Source organism: Canis lupus, chromosome 15 (assembly GCF_011100685.1).
Source record: "Canis lupus familiaris isolate Mischka breed German Shepherd chromosome 15, alternate assembly UU_Cfam_GSD_1.0, whole genome shotgun sequence".
Taxonomy (NCBI): Eukaryota; Metazoa; Chordata; class Mammalia; order Carnivora; family Canidae; genus Canis; species Canis lupus.
The window spans coordinates 27238332-27263840 of NC_049236.1; the positions used below are offsets into that span (position 1 = coordinate 27238332).

The 25509-nt window shown below is 35.4% G+C and overlaps 1 non-coding gene across 1 annotated transcript; it reads left to right on the forward strand.

The window, feature by feature from the left end:
• The first annotated feature begins 3386 nt into the window (after positions 1–3386).
• MIR8838 (microRNA mir-8838) lies at positions 3387–3515 on the forward strand. The gene has a single exon (NR_128784.1). It is a non-coding gene; the product is annotated as a microRNA mir-8838 (primary transcript).
• Positions 3516–25509: the final 21994 nt, after the last annotated feature.

A 25509-nucleotide genomic window follows, 5' to 3' on the forward strand; every position in this document is an offset into this window, starting at 1 on the left:
CTGGCCTTGTTTGTACATCACATGCAATAGAGCTGATCAAACAAAAACACAGGTATTAAATGGACCTGGGCTAGAATCTTGATGTTTATTGATTATGTGATCTTGGGTTATTTACTTAATATTCTTGTATGTCTTTTACCTACCTTAGAAAATTGGAATAGTAGTCTGCATAACCATAACTCAAAAGGGTGCTTTTGAATATTAAGTTATAGCAAATGTATGAGGAACTTAATGGTCTGGCCTATGCAAACTTCTCGATAGGTGATAGCTATTGTCATCAAGAATAAACATTTAAAAAAAAAACCTACCTCTGCATGGCACTGCATAGACTGATTATAAGACACACTGCACTAAGATTTATGCAGTTAATAATTCATTGTTCATTCATTTACTCACTCAGCAAATGTTTATTGAATACCTACTGTATGACAGGGATTTTTTGGTGGTGATATTACAACAGTGAATAAAAGAGACAAGAACGGTGCCCTCATGGAGCTTAGTTTCTCGGGAGAAACAAACTCTAAACAAAAACACATTATTCAAAAAAATTTTAAGGTTGGGATAAGTATCACGAACAAAGTACGGCATAGTGAAAGATTTAGATGTATCCAAGGTCACCGTTACCTTTGAATTAAAAAGAAATAATCTGAACTACTTTTATCTTTTTTTTTCGCAAAAACTAATATCTTCTTCGTAGCTATGAGATTCCTCTAGATTTGTTTTTCTGAGAGTCAGTCTTTTCTCTAATTTCATATTCCTCTAAAATCTTTATTTCTCTGTGATGTTAACTCCTACAGTGATTTTCTTCTCTCTGCCTCTCCTGGACCAAGATAGATTACTCAGCCTTTCTATTGCTAACAAGGTTTTGATTTAAAAAAATAGGCCTCTCATTCTGAAATTGATTAATCTGGCTGCTGTTTACTAATGGCAATGCTGATGCAAATAAAGATTTATGGTGAAGATCAATGATAGTGATCCTGGTCTGGATGGAGAGAGATTTTTATAACAGAATACCCTTTCTTGTTTCTTAAAACACGTCAAATAAATTTGTATACCAAGTGTATTTACAAATTGGTTTCCACAAACTTGGACAAATTAAAACACATGTGCACATGCACACATACGCACACAGGCTTGCTCTCTCTCTCTCTCACACATACACACACAAACACACAACTTTTAACCAAAAGTTTAAAAAAAAATTCCACAAGGTTTAATCTTCAATTTAATTTTTTCTTCTTCTTGCTATTTCATGATGTCTGTCTTAAGGAAGTAAGATTTATAAATTTGGTGAAAAAATTTCATGAAAATTTTTTAGCTATTTCAGCTATCATAATTAATGAAATTATTAACACGAATAGAGCTAAAATAAAAAATAAATGAATTAAATACAAACTTAAAAGATTTTATTTATTTACTCATGAGAGACACTGAGAGAGACACAGGCAGAAGGAGAAGCAGGCCCTACGCAGGAAGCCTGACATGGGACTCGATCCCAGGTCCCCAGGATCAGGCTCTGGGCTGAAGGCGGTGCTAAAACCCTGAGCCACTGGGGCTGCCCTACAAACTTATTTCTTTTTTTTATTTTTATTTTTATTTATTTATGATAGTCACAGAGAGAGAGAGAGAGAGAGAGAGAGAGAGAGAGAGAGAGGGAGGCAGAGACATAGGCAGAGGGAGAAGCAGGCTCCATGCACCGGGAGCCCGACGTGGGACTCGATCCCGAGGCTCCAGGATCGCGCCCTGGGCCAAAGGCAGGCGCCAAACCGTTGCGCCACCCAGGGATCCCCACAAACTTATTTCTTATAAATTATTTCAGTCTTCTGTTGTTACCTTCAAAACTGGCTTCTGTTATACATTTACTGTGGTATCAAAAAAGATTGGCTTTGGAATCAGGAGGCCTGGGTTCTAATTATCCAAGTAACTATAAATAAGTCTCTAAAACTTCTAGAAATGCACTCTCCAGGATGGTAGCCAATAGTCACATGTGTGTTATTTTTTTTCTAGATTTTTATTTATTTACTCAGACACGCAGAGAGAGAAAGAGAGAGAGAGGCAGAGAGACAACACAGGCGGAGGGAGAAGCAAGCTCCATGCAGGGAGCCTGACGCGGGACTCGATCCCGGGACTCCAGGATCACATCCCGGAACAAAGGGAGCACTAAACCGCTGAGCCACTTGGGCTGCTCCACATGTGTGTTATTTATATTCAAATTTTAAATGGCTAAAGGTAAAAATTTATTTTAAAAATTTTTAAAGATTTTATTTATTTATTCATGAAAGACACAGAGAGATAAAGGCAGAGACGTAGGCAGAGGGAGAAGCAGGCTCCAGGCAGGGAGCCCAACGGGGAACTCGATCCTGAGTCTGCGGATCACGCCCGAGCCAGGAGCAGGCGCCCAACTGCTGAGCCAACCAGGCGTCCCAAGTCAATATTTTTTTTTTTAAGATTTTATTTATTCATGAGAGACAGAGTCAGAGACATAGGCAGAGGGAGACGCAGGCTCCATGCACGGAGCCTGATGTGGGACTTGATCCTAGGATCATGCCCTGAGCTGAAGGCAGACACTCAACCGCTGAGCCATCTAGGCATCTTGGTTAAAATTTAAATTTAAAACTTGATTTCTCAGTCATATAGTCATATGTTAAATGTTCAGTATTCACATAGGGTTAATAGCTACCCTATTCGACAGTGCAGTTACAGACATTGCAGATTTTTTTTAAATTCAGGTTTTATGTATTTATTTAGAGGGGGGCAGTGGGAGGGGCAGAGAGGGAGAAAAAGAATCTCAAGCAGACTCTGGACTGAGTGAAGCCTGATGCAAGGGTGGATCTCACCACCCTGAGATCTTGACCTGAGCCAAAATCAAGAGTTGGACGCTTACCCCACTTAACCCCCAGGAACCCCCAGCATGTTCTATTCTGCAGTGCAGTTGTAGAATACCTATCCTGATCTATAGTATTTTTTTCTTCCTTGCTTTATTCTTCATTGTCTTAATGATATGTTTTGAAGAACAGAAGTATTTAATATCTTGTACTTCATTCAACACTTACAACTATGTAGAATTTTCTTATTTGCTTATTACTTTTTATTTTTTAATGTAAACTCCATTCTGTTTTCCTGCTAGCAACATACTGATTATGGTTCCTTCTCACCTTATCCATGTTTGACCTACTTTTTCCTAGTATGAGAAGAAATGCAAACATCTTCAATAGATTAAGACAAAACACAAATTAAGATAATAATTATAAGCAAGTTTTATGGCCCTGTATTTTGCTGATCTTGTTTCCAGCTCTATCCCTATCATGAAGAATAGTAACTAGCACATGGTAAGACACTCTATAAATATTTTTTGAATGAATGACTATCTTCCCAATAAGATAAGCAAGAAAAGACCATTCTTTGGTTTCAGGGCAGATGTGGGATAGACATACAAGTTTGCTGAGCATTCAAGCTCATAAATTTTCTCTAGGACAATCTGCCTCTGAACTTAATTTTGAATAATAAGGACTTGGTGGTGAAATAGAATTTAGCAGTCTTTTATTTTTTAAGATTTTATTTATTTATTCATGAGAGACAGAGAGAGGCAGAGACACAGGCAGAGGGAGAAGCAGGCACCATGCAGGGAGCCCGACGTGGGACTCGATCCTGGGTCTCCAGGATCACGCCCTGGGCTGAAGGCAGGCGCTAAACCGCTGAACCACCCAGGCTGCCCAAATTTAGCAGAGTCTTAAGGGAAATTTACCAAATCACATGAGTTGAGTCTAGTCAAAGAAGGGTTCCTTAGAAATGAATATCTGATTTTAAAAAATAGGATTCCAGAAAGTCCAGATAAAAGAAGTTTGAACAAATGGCTTGAGGCTTTTAAAGGGAAAATGGATGAAAAGAGATGAGGGGGTCTTCAAAAAAAAAAAACAGTTACCATATCTGTGTTCTGATACCAGAAGGGTATTATATACTTATCTTACTCTGTTTTGGGTTAGAGTTTACTGAGTATTTACTTTGTTGCCCTCACTATATTTTAACTTGATTTCATCCTTCTCTGCCCCCCACAACATCAAATATAGCATCTTGTGCAATAAACACTAAATACTGTTGAATTAGATCGTTATTCAAATCAAAAGAAAATTGGATAGATCTAAAGAAGTAAATGCTTCTATTCAATTTTATTATAACTTGGATTTTAAAAGGGTTTATCTAAGAAGGATTGTAAAACAGCTACAAAAGAGATGCACAGAATAGATAAAGTTTAAAAATTAGAATAATTCGTCTCTATTTTCCTATCAAGGATTACTCTTCTGGAAATAGAAAAGGATAGGGAAAATGTAGATAAGGAGAATTGAAAAGTAAAATCAATTAAGAGTTTGTTAGGAAAAAAATATCAGTCAAAACCTATAGGGTGCCCTTACAGGATTTCATGTTTTCTAGGACAAATGAGTCACATTTTGAAATGTGACTCAGGTCTATGAAAGTTATGAATGAGACATAATGGAAATTAGGGCAATCCTGAAAGGAAGTTAGAGATAGGGAAATTAACAAAATGGAGAGGAATTCATGGCAATAACTTTAGTGTTACAAATTTTACATCAATGCTTGGTAAATTTCTAAAATATTTACTGGGAATTATAGTAATTAGTAATCATCGATCACTAGGAAACATTAAAATCACTTAGAATAAAGTTTATCAAGAATCTCAGTGGATCTGAGATTTTAGCCTACTTGCAAACTAACAGGTTAGTCTAACTAGGTCTAAAGTTAGATTAGACTGCCTCAACCGCATAGATGCTGGCAGGAGAGACAAGACTCCTGGGCCAGAGACCAAGAAAATTATTCATAGTAGACCAGATAGTGAGTGTATCACCATGTTGCTTTGTATCAATTTGCTCTGCATTGAGTGATGAAGAGGGCCAGATAATGCCTAAAAATAGAATCTTTTAGTCAGGGCAGTAGCCCTTTGCTCTTGAGACACTGTTGCTGTCTTCTGAAGCTGTTTGCTCTAGGAACATTCTTGAAAAGACCAGGAAGAAAGGAAGTTATTGCCTCTCTTGCAAGATGTAAAGAAATGCCAAGGGACCTGAGGAGAATGGTCTCTCAACAGAATTATGCAAAACTAAGATCATTTTCTTTTCTTGATAGACATACTATTTCAGAAGAATTCTTATAAAATATATACTAATTTTATCCTTTGATAACATTGTTTTCAAACATGTTTACACATAAGTTACAGAAAGCTATAGATGATGTTACAACTGGACAGATTTCTTGTTGATTGAAAACAGTATACAAGATCTTAATTTACGACAGCCTTAATTTGTGAAAACCTGAAGGCATATCTCAGGTAGTTATCACCAACATTGTAAACTCTGATATAATGACTTCAAGCACTCTTTTCTCTGACCTATGCTGTATTCTCTTGTTAAATATATTTTGGCACCTCCAATCCAAATAGTCTTTCAGTTCTCATTACCCATCATACCCTTATTTCTTACACACTTTACATTCTGTGGTTTCTGGTTAAGATCATCCCCTATAACTATAATCTGATTCCATTGCATACAAGCATTGTGGGAGTGGAGGAGAAAACCAACCATAATCCACATGCACTGCAACACACACACACACACACACACACACACACACACACACACACACAAATTCATGATACACATACACTCAGGCACACTGGTGCTGCCTTTTCACTTGTCCATCATGACAAACCTCAGATGTGCTATATGCACTTAACATGGATAAACCATTCCATTATATTGATAGTATGTTTTCTTTCCTACTTATTTTCTCAGAGCATTATGGCACATATTCTCGCTCTGCACAGACTTCCAGTGATCTTTGAACTCAGATCTTTACTCCTGTTTAGTTGGAAAATAAAACAAGAATAATCAGATTCTAGGAAGACAGCTGTCTCCAGAAATTTGTAATGCCATCTAGTATATGGTCAAGAGGGCTGATCTAGGGTTAACAGAAGTTATAGAGAGACTAAGTTCCTTTTACTGTATGTCAAAAGATATGCCCAGATGATTTTGAGTTAGTGAAATACTTGAGGGAGAAGCTAGACAACTATATTTATGCACTCCTGTGTATGAAGAAGAACCAGATCTGAGTTCCTGTACTTGCAATAATCTGGTTAAACCTAAATTTCTAATTCTGAAACTAATATAGAGAACAGTTTCTGTATCTCCTAACCAAGTGAATGTTTAGAGAGAAAAATCAGTCTTACTGAAAATGAACAAAAGAAAAACAGTGAATTTGCCTCATGCTGCCTACCCTCCAAACTTACCTGAAAGGCTGGAAGAAGAAGATCCATACTAAGGGTCTCAAATCTCATATACCAGGCCTGCAGAGCAGGGTAGAGGCTGGAGGAGGAAGGCAGCCTCTATTCTGCTGTTAGAGGTGGGGAAAACAGAGGTAGTGTGCTAGTAATCACATTTTACCTGAGAATTTCTGAGTCCTTTCTTTAGCTCCACAATTCTACCAACAGATTTTAGTTAATGACCTATAAAGAAGTTCATGTTGGGCTACCTCAGAGTGCTCTAAAGTAATTCCTGAGATTCTTCCTTTGTTAAAGGGACTGAAATTCAGCCTGTAGTTTATCCACACACAGTTGTTTAGCATTTTATTGCTGAAAGCTAATCATAATTCTCATTCATTCATTGATTCATTTGTTCTTTCAACACATTTATTGAGTATTTGTCACTGTTCTAAATGCAAAGGATAGAGTAATGAAAATTTAAAAAAATAACAAACCATTCTTGTAACTTTTATTCTAATGAGGGAAGGCAGAAATTAGGTTGAATAAGTAAAATCTATCATGTGCTGTATAGCACTATGAACTATGGACAAAAATAAGTGTGTGTGTTACAAGATTAAATGAAATAGGCAGCAAGGCTTGAGAATGTTATATTTCAAAGAAGGACTGAAGGTTCAGGGAATAGGTGTGGGAGAAAAATATGTAGGGAATAGTTGAACACACAGGAGGAAGGGTGTCTTGGTAGTAGTAATCAGGGCTGGCTTCATGGGTATATAATCTGTGCTCTGGCAAGTACCCATGGCAAGTACCATGCCATCTTGATATTCTTAATACATTTCAGATGATCTGCATTTTTATTTTGCACTGGATTCCACAACATACACAGGCAGCCTTGTCCTTAGGGGAATAGTGGTAAGGTCCCCCCAGATAGAGAGGAGTGAGCAGGATAGACAGCAGTAGATGTATAGAATATAGTGAGGCCACACTTCTTGTATGACCTTGAATGATCTGATTAAGGTATCAGTATGATTCCAACTGCTGCATTGGAAGTAGAATGAAGAAGAGATTAAGGGTAGAAATAAGGTGATCAGTTTGGGGAAACTATTTGCAATGAAATCTCAGTAAGACTTGAGGGTGGGATAACAATCTGGCCCTAAATTTAAAATACCATTGTGGGGTGTAGAGATTACTAAAATAAATAAAGAACATTTAAAAAATAAAATACCATTGTATTGTCCTGTTTTTAATTAAGGGCTTATAGGATTCAGTGCATTTAGATGACAGTTTATGGACAGCAGGGAGAAAGCCTTGTTATTGTGTCATTTGCTTCTAGGATGCGGGCCCAGAAAAAGGATTATCTTATGCCCATGTACCACTTATGACCTGTACTCTGAAAGTCTCATGCATATTTTAAAAATGCCTTAGAAACTATACGAAGTTATTATGGTCATTTTTATATTTGGGGAGTTTCAACTGTATCTGTAAAGGCTCTTTCCAATTCTTATTTTCTTTGCTTCAGTGTTCTTTTGCCATTTACACTATCCTAAATCTGATTTGTTTCACTTACTCTGGCCCCAGACAGACTGGATTTCTTTTCTATTTATATTTAATTTTGAGGGTTGTGGAATTGTCACAGGTTTTACATTTTTATTATAGTTCTATATCTATGTATATTTTATCTATTAGCGTCAAATGAGATAATGTATATAAAATGCTTTAGAAAGTCTAAATAAATCTATAAATGTAAGAGATTAAGTAGTATATTAGGAAGATTACAGTTTAAATCTGTTTGAAATAGTTTGAAATCTTGCTTACATTTTCCAACAATCTGAGTGAACTATGTATGTACTCATTACTATAGCTAAAACATAGAACTTGCTTTCATTTTATAAAATTAAATTTTTGGAGAAGGATTAACTAGCAATTTTCTACATAGTGTAAAGATTGTTCTTCTGATATTGGCACTTGTAGGCTGTTTAGAATTTTCCTGCCAAATGTGCAGTTTCTTGACTTTTTTTTTTCACTTAGTGGAAGAGAATTAATTTTCTGTGCTCATGCTTGTTTCCAACTTTAGACTTATATTTACAAGCATGAAAATAAGCTCCCCCACCACCCCCTTAACAAAAATGTTAAGTTTGAGTACTCGTTCCCTGGATCAAGTTGTTGGCAATTATAAAATGTTGCTTACAAATGTATCTGTGTTCTTATGATCCAGACAGTGATGTCATTTTAGATATATTTCTGTAGGAAGTTGGCCATCTTTGCAAAGGTTAAGTCCTCCATAATTGCTCTTGATCCCAGCCTCAAACATCAAGTATCAGCTCTTACTCAAATATCCCTTTCCAGCCCTCCCTAAATTCCCAGGTTAGGTCACACCCCTTTATTGCCCTCTGCTCTGTTCCTCCAAGACATTTGTTGTGATTAGGTTGATAAACAAACAAACAAAAAAATCAGCTGTCTCCCCCAGAGATCCTAAACTTGCTTATAGTAGAGACCATGCCCATTTGTTCTTTCAGTTCTGTCACATTGCTTAACAAATCATCTTCTATGCAGAGGAAAGAGAGGAAAAGTAGATGTGGTGAAAACTAATAAAAAATTTACCATTGAGTAAAATTTTTATACTAGGAAATGTTTATTTCAGGTGTTAGAATGAGGAATTGCCTATACGATAATAGAGAGCTAATTCCTATAAAGCAACAGGACTTGATCAGAGAATGTCCTCTCAAAGGCAAAGTGCCATGAATTAACCTTATTCGCTGAACCTCAACCATCATCTGTCAATAACATTGCTAAACTTAAGTTTCTTCAATTCTTCCATCTTTCTGTCCTTTCTCTCTCTTTTGAACAATAAATTCGAAAGTTTGAAATTTATAAACTAGTGGCATAGGTTCATTAAAAATCAGAAATGAAACAGACTCAAATGATTTTTTTTGGATTTTATATTTCTTTAAAGAGCTTTCATGGGTTAAAAATGTAAGTAGCAACCATATACAAAAAGTATGAGATAATATTTGATAAAATCATTCAATCACTTTACTCTGCTTTTGAAAATATTTGAAATAGAGCATGGTAATGATTATAGTGAAAGCAGTCACCATGATTATGGGAATGGAGGGACAGTGTTACAAGCAAAGTTCCATGCTTTGGCAACTTAAGTATCTATTCATAGAAATGGGAACACAGATTTTCATAAAGAGCCTTGCACTAGTCTACATAATCAGTTTTGACATTTTAACTAATTTTGGAGCTTACTAAGTACTTATTTTTCAATTTAGTCAAATAACCTACTAATAACACATGTGTTTAGCCAAAGTAGTTAGTAAAACTAAGAAAAATAGTCAAACTGGTGGAGCATATAGTTTTACTTCAAATCATAACTAAAAGACTATGACAGAAATGAGTGTGACCAGAAGTTGTTTTGTTTTGGAATCTCTGACCCCATTTTGGTGTAAATGTTAGAAATCTGCATACCCTGGATCAACTTCTCACTGGGATGTCTTACTGAATCAGACAAAAACTGACTCTTTTACCCACATCTGATTCTACCACAATTGCACATATACAGACTGGGCATAAAAGCCACATTAGAGCATTTCTCACGTGAACCCAAAGAGTGAAATCAAGTATAAAAGTTAGTATATGCATTTATGCGACAGATACACTTATGTTATAAAAATACACATTCTAGGAAACCTGGTTTGGTTCACTGCATTATCCTAATTCTTCTTCACAGAAGGAAGTCTTACATCAAATTATAGCATGTAATGTCAAGTGAGCTTTGGCAAACTTTAGAGATGTCTATTTTGCTTATTGTTTCATCATTTATTGCCAATATGTTTTATATTATGGCTTGTAAGTATCTTTTGAATTGAGATTGATACCAATTATGCAGTATAATTGACATCTTTTTTCATAGTTCTAATCAAAATCCTCATCAAACTGCAAATCAAATGTGTTTTGATTGAACACTGATTAATGCTTGTAGTATAATTAATTCATTCAGATATTTATTGAGTACCTACTAATACCACTAGTCTGGACCTTGAGTTTAAATCCATTAAACTCATGGAGCAGGGAGTCAGTTGTTAACAATTATAAGTAAGTATCTATCTATATAGTAAGCTGGAGAGTAAGTGGCGTGAAAGTACTGAAATATGGATGGGACAGGTGAGGTTTCATTGAGAAGGTGCCATTTGAACAGTAACTTGAAAATGTGGCAGTAGGCAAGGAATCATTTGTGAAATAGCATTCCAAGTAAAGAGAAGAACTAGAGCAGAGGTGCATGACCAGTGTATGTCTCCTGTGTTTAGAGAAAAGCAAGGAAGCCAGTGAGGCTGGAGTCAAGGAAGAGGAGCAAATGGTAGAAGTTTTCTAGGGGAAACCAGGAACCAGGATTGGCTTTTACTCTAAGTGAGGTGAGGAGGCTTTGCAGATTTTGAGCAGGATAGTGACATGGTCTAAGTAGTGATTAGAATATAATCTGTAAGTCAAGAAAAAATGGTGGGAAAAATGAGGGCTAAAGCGAGACCAGTGGTGAGGTGATGGTTGCTAAAGAATAAGCTAATAGCAGGAGGGATGGTTTTGGAAATACAATGAAAGTAGAGTGAACAGGATTTCTTGACAGATTGAATGCAAAATTGTTTGGTGACACAGATTTGAGTGAGGGCTATGATGAAGATCAATGCCGAGTTTGAGGTAACACATTTATGTGAAACATAACATGAGGCTGAAGCATTAGGAAACAGACTTAAGTTCTAATAAGAATAGCTGAGGAAAACAGACTTTAGGAACAGTTTGAGAGGCATTTATGTGTTTTCTGTTCAAATAGGAAACTATTTTCCCCTCTGTCCAATATACTGTATTTTATGGCTGTATATATATCCCATAGGACAATTTATAGGCTTGCTGGTGGGAAGACAGCACCATCTTGTGGATAATATTATACAACTTTTTAAAGAAAATCTATGTGAAAATACTTTTTTCTATATTCTAAGGGAGTTTAATTCTGAAATTATTTACTAATATTTTGAAAACTCACACAAATTTCTGAGTGTATTCATATAATGTTATATCTACTGGGTGCCAAAATAGCTGACAAAACCAGTAAGTCAAGCAACTTGGATAATTCAAATAAATATCAATTCAATAAATTATCTCACAAATCTTCTAAGGAGGTTATATAATCAGTAACTTTTTAAAATAGAGGGGATGATTATGTATGCTTATACATATAATTTATTAAAGAATGTAAATTCTACCTTTGATCGACTGCTTCCTGGAAACTCATTAATTCACTTATGCATTCCTCATATAGCATTAAAAAACATTTTCTGTACATGCATAATTATATCAGACCCAGTGAGAAACCAGAAAAAATATATAAACCATTATTACTGCCCTGAGGAAACTTACTACCTAAGTGAATTTACCATTTACTAAAGTTTAAGGAACAATAAAATTGATAAATTATAGCAATGAAGTAGTAAGTATAGCGTAGCTACTTATGAATCAAAATATTTGCTTAGGCTATTGTTTTTCAAATTGCTTCAGGAATTCCACAACATTTTTTCAAAAAAAAAATAGAGTGTGCAAGAAAGTTTACTTTGATTGTGTAAATGAGCATATAAAACATTTAAAATACTGTGTTAGGATACAAATTCCATAATGCTTATCCTTTCACTTTAATTATATTCTTTAAACAAGGCAATAGGGGTATATTTCGTTAGATCATCTAATGTATTTTTTTAATAAGAGGGGTATCTTTTATAAATTAAAATAAACATATAATTTGCTAAGCATCAGACAACTAATCTTGGCTCTTATCACAAAAAAGAACTCCACTCAGATAAACCAGAAATGAATGAATACTTGCCAAGAGAATAGTGGAAGGGAAAGGGAAAGAGGTAAGACTCCTTTGAATATACCTTTTTATAAAGTTTTGATTTTGAACTATGCAAACATTTTCTGTATTACAAAAACTAATTTAAAGGGATAAACAAGGAAAATCCTAAAATTAAAAATCAGTGAATATAACATTATATCAAGTTGACAACCTATCATAAGAAAATAGATAATTCAGCTAGATTTTGAACAATATCTTGATTATACTCACATAACTTCAAGAGAATTTTGAACTTTAGGTTTGTTGTTGGTAGCATTGGTGTAGTGATCCATTCTTTTTTCTTTCAGAGAGAAAGAGGGCAGGGGGAGGGGCAGAAAGAGAGAAAGAGAAATAATCTTTTTTTTTTTTAATTTTTATTTATTTATGATAGTCACAGAGAGAGAGAGAGAGAGGCACAGAGACATAGGCAGAGGGAGAAGCAGGCTCCATGCACCGGGAGCCTGATGTGGGATTCGATCCCGGGTCTCCAGGATCGCGCCCTGGGCCAAAGGCAGGCGCCAAACTGCTGCGCCACCCAGGGATCCCAAAGAGAAAGAATCTTAAGCAGGCTCCATGCCCAGCACGAAGCCAGACATGGGGCTCAATGAATTCTAGGACCCTGAGGTCATGACCTAGGTGAAAATCCAGAGTTGGACGCCTAACCAGCTGAGCCACCCAGGCACCTCTGGTGTAGTGATGTTTAATTTCTGGTGAATTGTAGGATAAAACAAATGAGTAAATATATAGATGCTGTTGTGAGCCAATATTTCCACTGTGAGGAAAGTGAGGTACAAATTTGGAGTGTGGAAAGTTTGAGAAAGAAATCTCTGGTGATAGATTTTAATTGGAGCTGTAAGTATGAGCTCACGTAGATACATAAAATATATATAACCATAAGTATGAAGTCATATATATATATATATATATATATATATATATATATATATATATATATCCCTTGATGAGAAGAGCCTTGCATTATTTATTGTTGGGCTATTTGCATGATTTCCTAAAATATCTGGCAAAGAATGGTACATCTCTGTTTACTGCGAGTGATTACAAAGTAGCTTCAGCTGAGTACCACCGCAAAGCCCTGTGAGGGTCTACTGACCCACTCACTGTTATGTCTGGTATCTGTAAACACTCTTTTCGTTCTTAGTCTTTTTCTTGTATAATTGATGTTCTTTAAAATAGTTAATGTATAACAGGGCTTATGTTTCAGTTTGTTTTCTGTTGTGTTTTTAAACAGAAAATGAAAGGAGTACAAGCTCCTTTTCTCATTTCAAAGTTGCTACCAATGTACACAGTAATTAGACGAAGAAGAAACATTCAGTAGAACATTTTATTGCGTAGTTGACAACATTGCTTGAATGCTGGTGGTTCTATCCCTTTGACACTACACAATTTTCTAATATGTGTTACTGCTATGTGACAAAATGCCCTGATTCCTAGTGCCAAAGGTTCAACTTAATGTATATACCTGAAAACCCATGCATTTGTGCTCTTTTTTTTATGGTGCTTGAAGTAAAACAGCCCATCCTCTGCAAGTCCATCTATGTTGTTCCTTAGGCATTCTATCTTTGCTCAAATTGTTGAAGGATGGTGATTTGTTTCATGGTTTTTGTATTTGAGTCTAATGCACATTCTAACATGATAGAGGCAATGCATTGTGTAGCCATGGTTTTCTGGAGAAGTTGATATTTTAGGAATTGTATTTCAGATCTTAAATAAAATTTGTTTCTAAATTTCAAAAAAAAAATTAAAAAATACAATCTGAATAATCAGTGCAGGTACGTTGCTGTTTCTCTTACAATCTCCAGCTGTTAAGCTCTATCTACAAAAGATGTAAAAGCAGTGAAATCTAAGTAGCAGTAAGCACCTTCTCTACCCCCTGATCTTGGTTTCTAAAACCATGTCCATTCAAAGGAACCAGGAAAGCATGATTTCAGTTTTGGAGAAGGAAAGGGATAGGTGAACCTGAAACATACTTTTGTGCCAGAAACTAAAGAACTTAAAGATTGGTCTTGTGGAAAAGATGGAGGTGCCGTTCTGGTAGACTGTCCAAATATGGGATGGATTGAAAAGTAAAAGAATAATGAAACCAATGAATTATAGAGAAATATAATAAATTAGATGGAATGGTAGAATTAGAAAGTTACCATTTTGTAGCTATCACTTTAGTAACTGATTCAGGTGAAGATCATTAATACATATTAAAGCTCTTGGTTTTAGAGTTGTTTTGTAACATGATCACAGGGTCAGAAAGTATCACCACTGATAACATATAAATAACAAAGATAATAAAGTACCTTGAGAATGGAGAAATCTAGTAGGCATCCCCTTGAGCAAATGATCAAGTTTAAGATCATCAAAAAAGGTACAAACCTAAATTATATGCCTCCTGAGATGATGCAGTAGGGAGGACACAATATCACCTAAAAATAGTATTGTTGACATAAATATTTAACCTGAATATAACCATGAAAAAAATAATTAAACCCATCTACAAGGTATTCATAATACAACTGGCTGAGACTCTAAAAATATGAATTCCATAAAATATAAAATAAGAGAGCTGTTGTAGATGAAATGAGCTAAAGAGACAACTAAATGTAGTATTTAAATTTTTTAAGACCTAGATTTTTAATTTTTTCATGAGAGACACAGAGAAAGAGGCCATCAGAGGCAGAGGCAGAGGGAGAAGCAGGCTCCATGCAGGGAGCCCAATGTGGGACTTGACCCCAGGACTTCAGGATCTCGCCCTGAGCCGAAGGCAGATGCCCAACTGCTGAGCCACTCAGGCATCCCAGTATTTCATTTTTTAGTTGATCTTTGATCAGAGGAGAAAAAAACACTGTAAACTACTTGGGGAGTTTTTTTAGGTAAGATGATAATTATTGCAGTAGTGTTAAATTTCTTGGGTGTAATAATGATAATGTGTTTTGTGGCCATATAGGACAATGTCCTTGTTCTTTAGAGATAATGGCTAAATATCCTTAAGTAATTAAGGATAAAGTCTGTCTGTGTCTGCGGTTTACTCTCAGTTTTTTCTGGAAAAAAAAAAAAAGAAATCTATCTGTATCTATGTCTATATCTGTCTCTATACCTATACTTATATCTTCCCTACATTTACATCTGTGAAGCAACTGTTAACCACTGTTGAACCTAGATTAAAGGCCTTTGGGGTTCTTTCAACTTTTATAGGTTGGAAAATTTGCAAACGAAGGAAATTAGGGAAAAACTGCTCTTGCTTACTATGTATTTTTTTCTAAAATGCCTCATATTTTTAAAATAAAGCAGGCTACAAAAATACACTGAAAATTGAAACCAATATTCAAAAAATATTAGACTATTTACTCACAAAATTCAAATGTGATAAAGGTCCAAGACTTGACTGTAAATCCTTTGACCTTGCCACATTACAGTGTTGCCTTTACAGCATATATAATCACAAACTTTGAACTAGTTTAGGGAATACCAGTTTATTTAATCTCCTGATCATAACGGTTTTCTGAATTTAACTTTTGCCTTTCACTGACTTTTTGACATTGTCAATTCTCAGGGTACTTTGAGTCTATAAAATAAAAGATTTGAATTCAGTGGAAGTTCAGGGTTCAGATAGTTCTAAGATTTTAGGTTTTCATGGATTTTAAGTATTCTGTCTCAAGTACAAAAATATAAGATCTGACATTATGTGTATATATGGCCTTTAACTCTGAAATACCACAGAATGTTTTCTGAATGAACAATAATATATACATTTGTTATTTAAAGTTTAATATAAAGTTATATTCTGATTATTTGATATTATAATTCAATTATTCAGTGTATCCAAATCCTAATCATTCCAGAAATTTCAGCTTTTGCTATATTTTTTAAATTGAAATTTTAAAAATGAATGACTTCTATCATTGGAGTTATAAATAGATCTTTAAAATTTTATTTAAGTAATGCAGTAATTTAATTATTTTCAAGTAATTTATCTCTGAATGGATTGCTTTCCTCCTGCAGGATTCCTAGCCTCTACACCTTGAAATCAAAGTCTCATTCACTAGTTGAGGGATTTCTGAAAGCTTTTACTTTGTTTCTTTTGCTAGGATAGCCGTTTCCTTTGCATTAATTAAATTCAGCAAACCTGCCTTACATTCCACCTTATTTTAACAGAGAAAGCATTGAGGAATGGTATAAGGAGGGGAAACGTAGATATAAACACGGAGAAACACTCAACAAATGCAATAAAGAATGGACACAAATGTTTTGGTTAATAAATTGAGATCATTTGGGTAAGGAGAGTTTTGTGGACTTTATAGAACACCATGATTTATAGCACTATGGTGGCTACATTTCTATGTAAAATTCCCAGTATATAAAAATCTAGATCAAATTAAAATTGATAGAGCAAAGATTCAGAAAATAAGAAAGTTGCTGGTTACTACCAAAGAGTAACTAAAATTATATACATCTATGTATTAGGCTCAATATTTATATTAATATAGAGATATTAATATATTTAATATTTTATATATATGCATTATGAATTAACATATTCACTTGACATTTATTCAGCATCAGCTATATACCAAGCACTGTGCTGGGCAAATTTATATGCAAGGACCCTGTTAATATAGCCAAATGGGGTTGAGGTTTACTCCTCCCCCACCCTGTAGATTTTGAGCCACCTCATTTGTCCACCTGCCACTCAGAGTTCTCTCTTGAAGCTGCTTAAAAAATGCGATCTGCAAATATGAGCTCTTACCCTCATGTTGGAGCAATAAAGTAATTGAGACATTGGTTATTATGCTTCCCCTTTCAACAGAGTTTTGTTATTTTCAGATGTGTTATGGAAATCCATAATTATAGGTGTCTTAATCATATGTTTGGATAGAAATGCATTTCTGACTTTTCTTGTTGGCAGCTATGCTCTTATTTTTCAGATGTGATTTTTCATCTTAATTCCAATATGGAGAATGTGAAGTTACAACAGTGTTGTTGCTGATAATACTCATTGCCACTTGAGCCGACATGCTGTTTTCTGTCCTAAAACAGTCAAATTAAATTTTAAAGGAATAGCAAGATGAATAATACACAGAAAATGGCAGAAAACTTGACATAGGATAACTTTTTAAAAAAATTTTTATTTATTTATTATAGTCACACACACACAGAGAGAGAGAGAGAGAGAGGCAGAGACACAGGCAGAGGGAGAAGCAGGCTCCATGCACCGGGAGCCCGACGTGGGATTCGATCCAGGGTCTCCCGGATCACAGAGAGAGAGAGAGAGAGAGAGAGAGAGAGGCAGAGACACAGGCAGAGGGAGAAGCAGGCTCCATGCACCGGGAGCCCAACGTGGGATTCGATCCCGGGTCTCCAGGATCGCACCCTGGGCCAAAGGCAGGCGCCAAACCTCTGCGCCACCCAGGGACCCCTAGGATAATGTTTAAGACAAATTACTTCAATACATTTTTAACAAGCCTGGTGGCACAATTACACCTTTAGTACCATGATACAGCAAGTATATTGGGCAAATCAGGCAAATGGATTTAACCATGACTTATTTCTGAAAAGGTCACAGAATGATTACTGTCTTATTTTTCACTTACACAAATGATTTTCATGTATGCTATTTTAAAGCACAGAATCGCTGTAGAAAGTCATTCTCTATTTCTCTGACCTCTTCTGTGGCATTTCAATCTAATGATTAAGTTAAAAGATGTCAGATAAGTGTCCTCAAGAGGTTTCATAGTAAACCTCACCAAAGATCTAGAATTGAAGTGTTTTCACTGTAAGTTACTATTTGCATTTATTCAGTTTCCAAGAATCTAATTTAAGAGAGGCTCAGGCACTAGTTGTATATCTAATGGCAATCAGTCAAAAAGAAAAATATAAGATTTCTTGAATGATACAAGATGAATCTAAAAGCAGTACTTAAAATATAGCTCATTTGTCTTCTGTTTTTTTTTTTGTTTTCAGAGCTACTGTTTCTATACCATCTCCTGAGATGGCTTTTGGGAGGGATAAAATTTGGGAGGAATGAAATTTTTGAAGTATAAGCATTTATAATCCCTATCTTGTCTGTTCCCTAAGTGGGGGGTGGATACTGATTGAAGAATCTCTTTAATGGTAGATGGAGAGGCAAATAATAGAATACTTGAGAAATGCTGGATATCAACATGTATCTTGGAGAGATGGCAACTTCAATGACAGAAAGAGGTAAGGTCTAGATTCAGCATAGCCTGAAAGGCTGGAATGAGGCTGCCATGTTTGCTTACCCAAACATTCTCAGTTCATTGCTGAACTGGGACTGAGAGTTCATGAATAGTATGAAACTTTTACTTGTTTATTGGTCATGTCTATTTCTTCATATGTGTTTATATCTTTTGCACTGCACTGATTACTAAAATAAGCATTTAATTTTTTTATTATTTTTACTTGTAGGCATTCTGTTGCCTACTTAATAGCTCTCTCTGGATGTCCCTTTGGCCCCTCAGATTCACTGTGTGCAAGGCAATTCATTATTTTCTGTTCAAGTGTGACTGTCCTCTAATAACTAACACTTTTGTAGATAGCGTCATTCACCCAGTTGTGGAAGCTAAACATTTTAGAGCCTCTTTGAATCTTTCTTCTTCATCCTGCAAGTTGAATTTATGACCATCTTTCCGTCTCTCCATCCCATGGCCACTCTCTGACCTCAGGCCCTTATCTTCTCTTACCTGGGCCATTTTACTAGCCTCAGGTTTAGTCTCTCCATTTCAGGTGAATTGATTGTCTACACCATTACCACTTATTTTCTTTCTTTCTTTTTTTTTTTTTTTTACTTATTTTCTTTCTAAGGCAAAGATCATATCCCTTTCATAGGAGATGCTACACAATCTATCTGAAATCTAACTTTACCAGCCTTACCTCCAGTCTATCTTGACCACTCTTTAGCCAGACTAAACTGATACGTTATTTATGATTTTGTCCAATCTGTTCTTCAAACATGCCTAAACATGTTCCCACCTCTGGGTCTTTGCACATTTACCCTACTGTTTTCCTTGAATGCATTTCTCACACATATACTGTCTGCACACAGACTTCTCACTTCAGGTACCTTCTCAGATGTTACCTTATTAGAGGAGCCTTCCTTAGCCACACTGTCTAAAAGATCAATCCTCCCTATGGCACTCTTCACTTCTTAGTGTTTTGTTTTACTTCTTGTCACTTCATGGCACTTCTCACCAACTAACATGTTATGTTTTTGTTCATTAGTTCATTCTTTGTTTTCCACCACTGGAATTTAAGCTCCTTGAGAACAGGGACTTTATTTTGCTGTATCTCTTCAAGTATAGTGCTTGCCTTCTGGAAAGTGCTCAAAAAATATTTGGGAATGAATACGTAAATTAAGTTCTTTTCAATGAGTTGAATGTGTTCTTCTCTTCTTTTGTCTGAATGACTCATTTTTCCAAAGCAGACCAAAATCAAATTCATCTTCCCTATGCCACCATTTTTTTCTACTGGAAAGACTTAATTACTTCATCTTCAAAGTTACTGTTGCATGTTATAAATAATTATTTCAAAGCATGTTGTTTTTTCCCAGCATATTGTTTATAAATGTTGTTTGTATTATTATATATGTGTTTTTCTCAATATAAAATATTAGATGTGATAGATTGTGTACTAGGAGCTCAAAATAAGTCCAAATTAGTTAACGAGCTTGAGTTGATAATACCAGTTATATTACAGGACCAGAGGCTTCTCTTCACAGTTACTTGGGTGGGGCCCCAGAACTGGTGAAAGTTTTCATGCTGACTGCCAGGGATGTTCCCTATCTCTGCTGTTTCATCCACTGTTACAGTGATGCCTTATTGCATGCTGAGAATAAGCATCACTCCTACTCGATTACAGCTTAAGATACAAATTTGGGGTAAATCAGTGTTTCTTCATGTTCTAATAATAACAAATAAACAGAAAGTGTTGGGCTCTGCCCTTTCATCTTTGTAACAGAAATTTGCCTCTAGCAATAAGCGCTGATTATATTTTCTCATGTGAAGCATTGAGTGCAGGACCAGTCCCCACACTCACTGCTCAAGAAAAGTTGTTGAAGAGAGTCCAGAATTGATTAATTATTTAATGGACAATAAATTTTTTTAAAGATTTTATTTATTCATGAGAGACAGAGAGAGAGAGAGAAGCAGAGACACAGGCAGAGGGAGAAGCAGGCTCCACGCAGGGAGCCCAATGTGGGACTCGATCCCGGGACTCCAGGATTATGCACTGGGCCGAAGGGAGGCGCTCAACCAATGAGCCACCCAGGCGTCCCATAATGGACAATAAATTAAAAGCGAGTGCTAGATATAAAGAAACATTAAAGTAATTTCCCCCTCTTTGGAATATTCAAAGTACCCCTCCCCCCACTGGATAGTCAAAATCACATTTACAGCACATATAACTACAATGTTGTGTTGTTAAATGTAGAAATACAAAGGGGGTCTGGGCAGCTGGGCTTGGCCCTAACTTGACATATCAAGTTAATTCATTCTACAGGATATAGGAAGACAAATGTAAAAATCTGCCTTCCTTGAAAATCTCTATTGCAAAAAAAGAAGAATTATACTCTTTCTGGATATTATTGAAGTCTTTTAGAACTTTAGGAGTTTAATTTGGGGCTTGAAATTAGGGTTTTCTCCTAAATTGTTAAGTTGTTCAGGAAAGCACCTTCTAAAGTATTTTAAATAACACGATTGCCTGACAATTACTTTGAACACACTGAATAATTTTCTTTCACTGAGAAAAATCTGAGGTCTTGAAAAAAATAATGTGTGTCTGTGTGTCTATGTCTGTATATATGTAAGAAGCAAAGGGAGCGAGGGAGCAGAAGCAGACAGGAGGACTGGGGGAGGGGCTGGGCTATAAAATTCTGGAGTAACAGTCCAAAAACATAATAAACAGAATTCCTTTCCTTATAACTTGCCAAATAATCTGAATAAGCTACAATTTTCCTGTGGCTAAAATCATAGAAGAATCTATATAATTCTTCCTGTGGGTTCTATAGGACACAAAAATGAACCCTAGAGGAATAGAGTCATGAAGAAATGAAAAATCTTCTCTCATAACCTTATTCTTTAACTCTCAAATTAGGCCTACAATGCACACAGGCTGCTCCTCAATCCCCCATCTCCAACTTTCTCTTGATATTTTTAGAGCTATATCTGCACTCTCTGTTGACATCCTAATATTACTTAGATTTTTACTTCTTTTCTAAATTTGAAAGTCCTCTCAGACTGTAGGTTGGCATCCCTGCGACAGTTAATGTTTTGCCGAGTCTCCTCCTAGTAGCAGTTGGTCCTTATTTTCTATCTCCAGTGTAGCAATCAGTGGTGGTTCTTTATTCATGTGTCACAGTGTTTGGAGTAATGATGGGTGGGTTATAGTTGATACTCCATCCCATTATGGACTTTGTTAGTAATAAAATAAAATTTTATTAATGTTATGTTAATAAAATGAAATTCATGCTAAATTATAATTTCAGATGTATTTGAAATAACTATATCATAGATAATCATAAATAAATATGGAAGATGTATTCAAAGGGAGAATGGAGATTGTTGAAGCATTTTATCTAACTATATTGTGAAATTTCATCGCAGGCTTTCAAAAATGTCAAAAAACTGATCCCTTAATAAAAGTATGGATATATTTTTAAAAGATTTTATTTATTTATTTGTGAGACACAGAGAGAGAGAGAGAGAGAGAGAGAGAGAGAGAGAGAGAGAGAATGGCAGAGACACAGGCAGAGGGAGAAGCAGGCTCCATGCAGGGAGCCTGACATGGGACTTGATTCTGGGACTCCAGGATCACAGCCTGGGCTGAAGGTGGTGCTAAACTGCTGAGCCACCCGGGTTGCCTCAAAGTATGGATATTTATTATAATTTTCTAATAGAAAAATATTATATCAAGACAGTAATAATTTCTTTGGGGGAATTGTAAAGAATTTTATTGTATGATTCATTCTTTAATAAAACTAGAATAATAAAAAAAAAACTAGAATAATAGTAGGAGAGATGGTAACCTTTGTCTTAATATTAAGTAATCTGAATTGTTTTAACTCAGTAGTTACTGAAAATCCTACTTAAGGATCAGACAGCCAGTACTATAAGGTTAATTTTACTGTGTACAGGGGAGCAGCAATATAAACTACTTGAATACATTTTGAAGAAATGAATGAATGATTTGGGTGAAACACTTTGTTAGAATATATTCTATACTGTATATATTCAATAGTGAATATCATAGGACTATAATATAATTCATCAACTTGGAGATTCTTTTAAGCTCTTGCCATTTTCAAAAAAGGAAAAGTCATACTTAGAGTGTAGCAGGTGAGAGAAGTTTATTTTTCAGGTTCATCTGTGATAAAGCAGGAAACATGTCCCATCAGGAGTTGGGGAGAGAATGTGACTCAAGGTCCAGGATAATCGGTTCTTCTCTGACAACCTCTATTTTCTTCTTAAAAGTCGGTTTCTGTTTTTCTCTACAAGATCTCTGCCACTGTAGGTAACCGCTAAGTTACCCTCTGCTTTGGGTTTTACTGTTACCGCTACCACCACCCAAGTGTTCTTGCTGTGTCCTGTCCTGCCCAGAGCTTTGAGTCACTCAGAACTTCTCCCTCAGGACATACTCAGCTGAGTAAGGTATCATTGGCTTTGGGGAACGAAATATTCTTTGTTGTTGGAAGGAGGCTGTTCTATACATTATAGGGATGTTTAGCAGCATCCCTGCCCTCTGCCTGCTAAATACCACAAATAGTTCTCAAGTTGTGACAACCAAAACTATCTCCAGACATTGCTAAATGTTCCCTTTGGTTTCAACCACTTACACTTAAAACTTTCTGCTTATGCATCCCTCCTTATGGTCTCTCCCTTCCTTCCCCTTCCTTTCTCTCCCTCTCCCTTTCTGAGTCTCTCTCTCCCTGATTCTCACTTCCACTCTTTCTCACCCTCCCTTCCCCCCCCCCCTTACTATTTCACAGTTAAGCTCACTTTCAGGGAGAGAAAGTTTCCCAGATAGTGATAGTATGCCCAGCCAGTACCTTCCATGGTCTTTCCATGAGAGTTAAATAATATCTATCCTTAAGGGAGGTTAAATAAACCAAATCAATGACACAATTTCCCTTTTTTCTGTTACCATTTATAATAATTTATTTTTGTAAACTTTTGTAGAAATAATATCTTTAGTTGTGAAGAAAAATTTATTTAAAGTTCAATCACTCCTTCCTTTTCAATTGTTTTTTTAAATCAAGTAAAATAAAATAAATTACTTTTAATTTAAAATATAATTATTATGTGATTTAATTTTTTACACAAGGAGTTCTACCCACCACTTCTATCAGTACATATAGATCTTATATTCTGAAATGCTTGGCTCAGATTCAGATTGACACTTACTGGTAGTCTTACCTTGGAAATATACGTAACCCAATTATGCCTTAGTTTTCCTATTTTTTTTTTTTTTTTTTTTTTTTTTTTTTTTTTTTTTTTTTAGTTTTCCTATTTTTAAGTGGGGATAAAATTAACACCAACCTTGTAGGGCTTTAAGAATGCTAAAATGATTTAATATTTATTTTTTAAAAAACCATTGTCTGTTAAGTGAACAAAATAATAAATATATCCATTAGTCCCAAAAGAGACAATTCCATGGTTATCTCCTATATCAAACTCACTCATCACATTGTGTATTTTAAATAAGTACAGTTTATTGTGTTAATTATACTTCAATAAAGCTAATATAAATATATATTTATAAATTTATATTTATAACAGTGTTGACCTAATAATAAAAAAGTGGTTGTTTCTAGATAGTGGTAATCTGGGTGGTTTGTTTACAGTTAAAGTACAGTTTTATTAAATTTAATTAAACTTTTTCTCTGCATTGTTTAGATTTTTTATCATGAGATCAACACAAACTGTCACTTTCTTAGAGGGAAGCATTTTGAGTATAATAATGACGCCAATATTCATTTGTAATTCTTTACAACCTGTCACCCTTTCTTTGGCTTCTGATACAATATTTCTTATCCAAATGTCTGAAGACTATTAAGTCATTTTATATTTGACAGGCACACATCTCAGAGAAGACTTACTTTGCCATCTCTGAATGTGGCTATGAAAACTTATTGCATAACTTCCCCATGTGTTGTATTTCTTTCCTGTATTTGGAAACAATGCCTTGAGTAAGTGAACCTTCCTTATGTTTAACTTAATAGCATGAAACAATTTAAGTGTACTGTTGCTTCCTGTCTACAGAATGCAACTGCTATTAACCAATTTTAGCTTAGCAATTTTTCACATAGAGGAAGTGCTATATTCTTAAATTTCCTCTTAGAGGAGCTAAGCTCCTCTATGTAAGATTAACTTTATTTCCTGTATTGCTTGTTTCTTATTGTTTCCGCAGGCTGTACAAAAACATGACATTTTCCACGGAACTGTGTCTGAATGGGCCAAACTTTTATCAATTTCTATGCCATAATGACAGGAACATCCTCCTGTTCTTTTCCCTAATACATAAAGTGATCCTTTCATACTGGAAGCTGTAGGTAATTGGAAGATTTTTAAGATGAGACTATGGATGACAAGACAAAATATTTCAGCATGATCTGGCTACCAATAGTCTCATGTATTTCAACATTTTAAGTAGTGACTATGTGAAATACTTTTTAAGGTTACTTTTATTTTTTGTTATAATAATGTACATTACCTGTAAACATTTAGAAAATGCCGATAATTATTTTATTTCATCATCTCTCCCTGATATTGGAAATAGCAGTGGTCTTCCCTGTGCCTGCTTTTGTGTGTGGATGCAGGTTGGGGAGGGCAGAAGTGTGCTGGTTATGAGTCTTTTCTTAATTTACAAAATCAGGGACATCTGGGTGGCTCAGTGAGTGCCTTTGGCTTAGATGGTGATCCCAGGGTCCTGGGATCGAGTCTGGCATCAGGCTCCCCACAGGGAACCTGGTTCTCCCTCTGCCTATTTCTCTGCCTCTCTCTCTCTGTGTCTCTCATGAATAAATAAATAAAATCTTAAAAAACTAATAATAATTCACAAAATCAGCAATCACAGAACAGCCTTAAATCCCTCTGCCTTTTTAAACCTTGGGAGCAGCTTAGAACCAGTATACCTGAATTTGTTGGACATAATTATATTCTTATTCAAAACCTACTATCTGACCAGCTACTCTGTCAATATCCCCAGTCTGTTAAAGTATCATTTTGATTCCCTGTATGATTCTGTTACATCTCATTCATATAACTACTTCCTTACCACTTAGTTCTTTCTCTTTTATCCTTTAATTGTATCTTTTCTATTGTTTATTAAAGATACTTGTGAT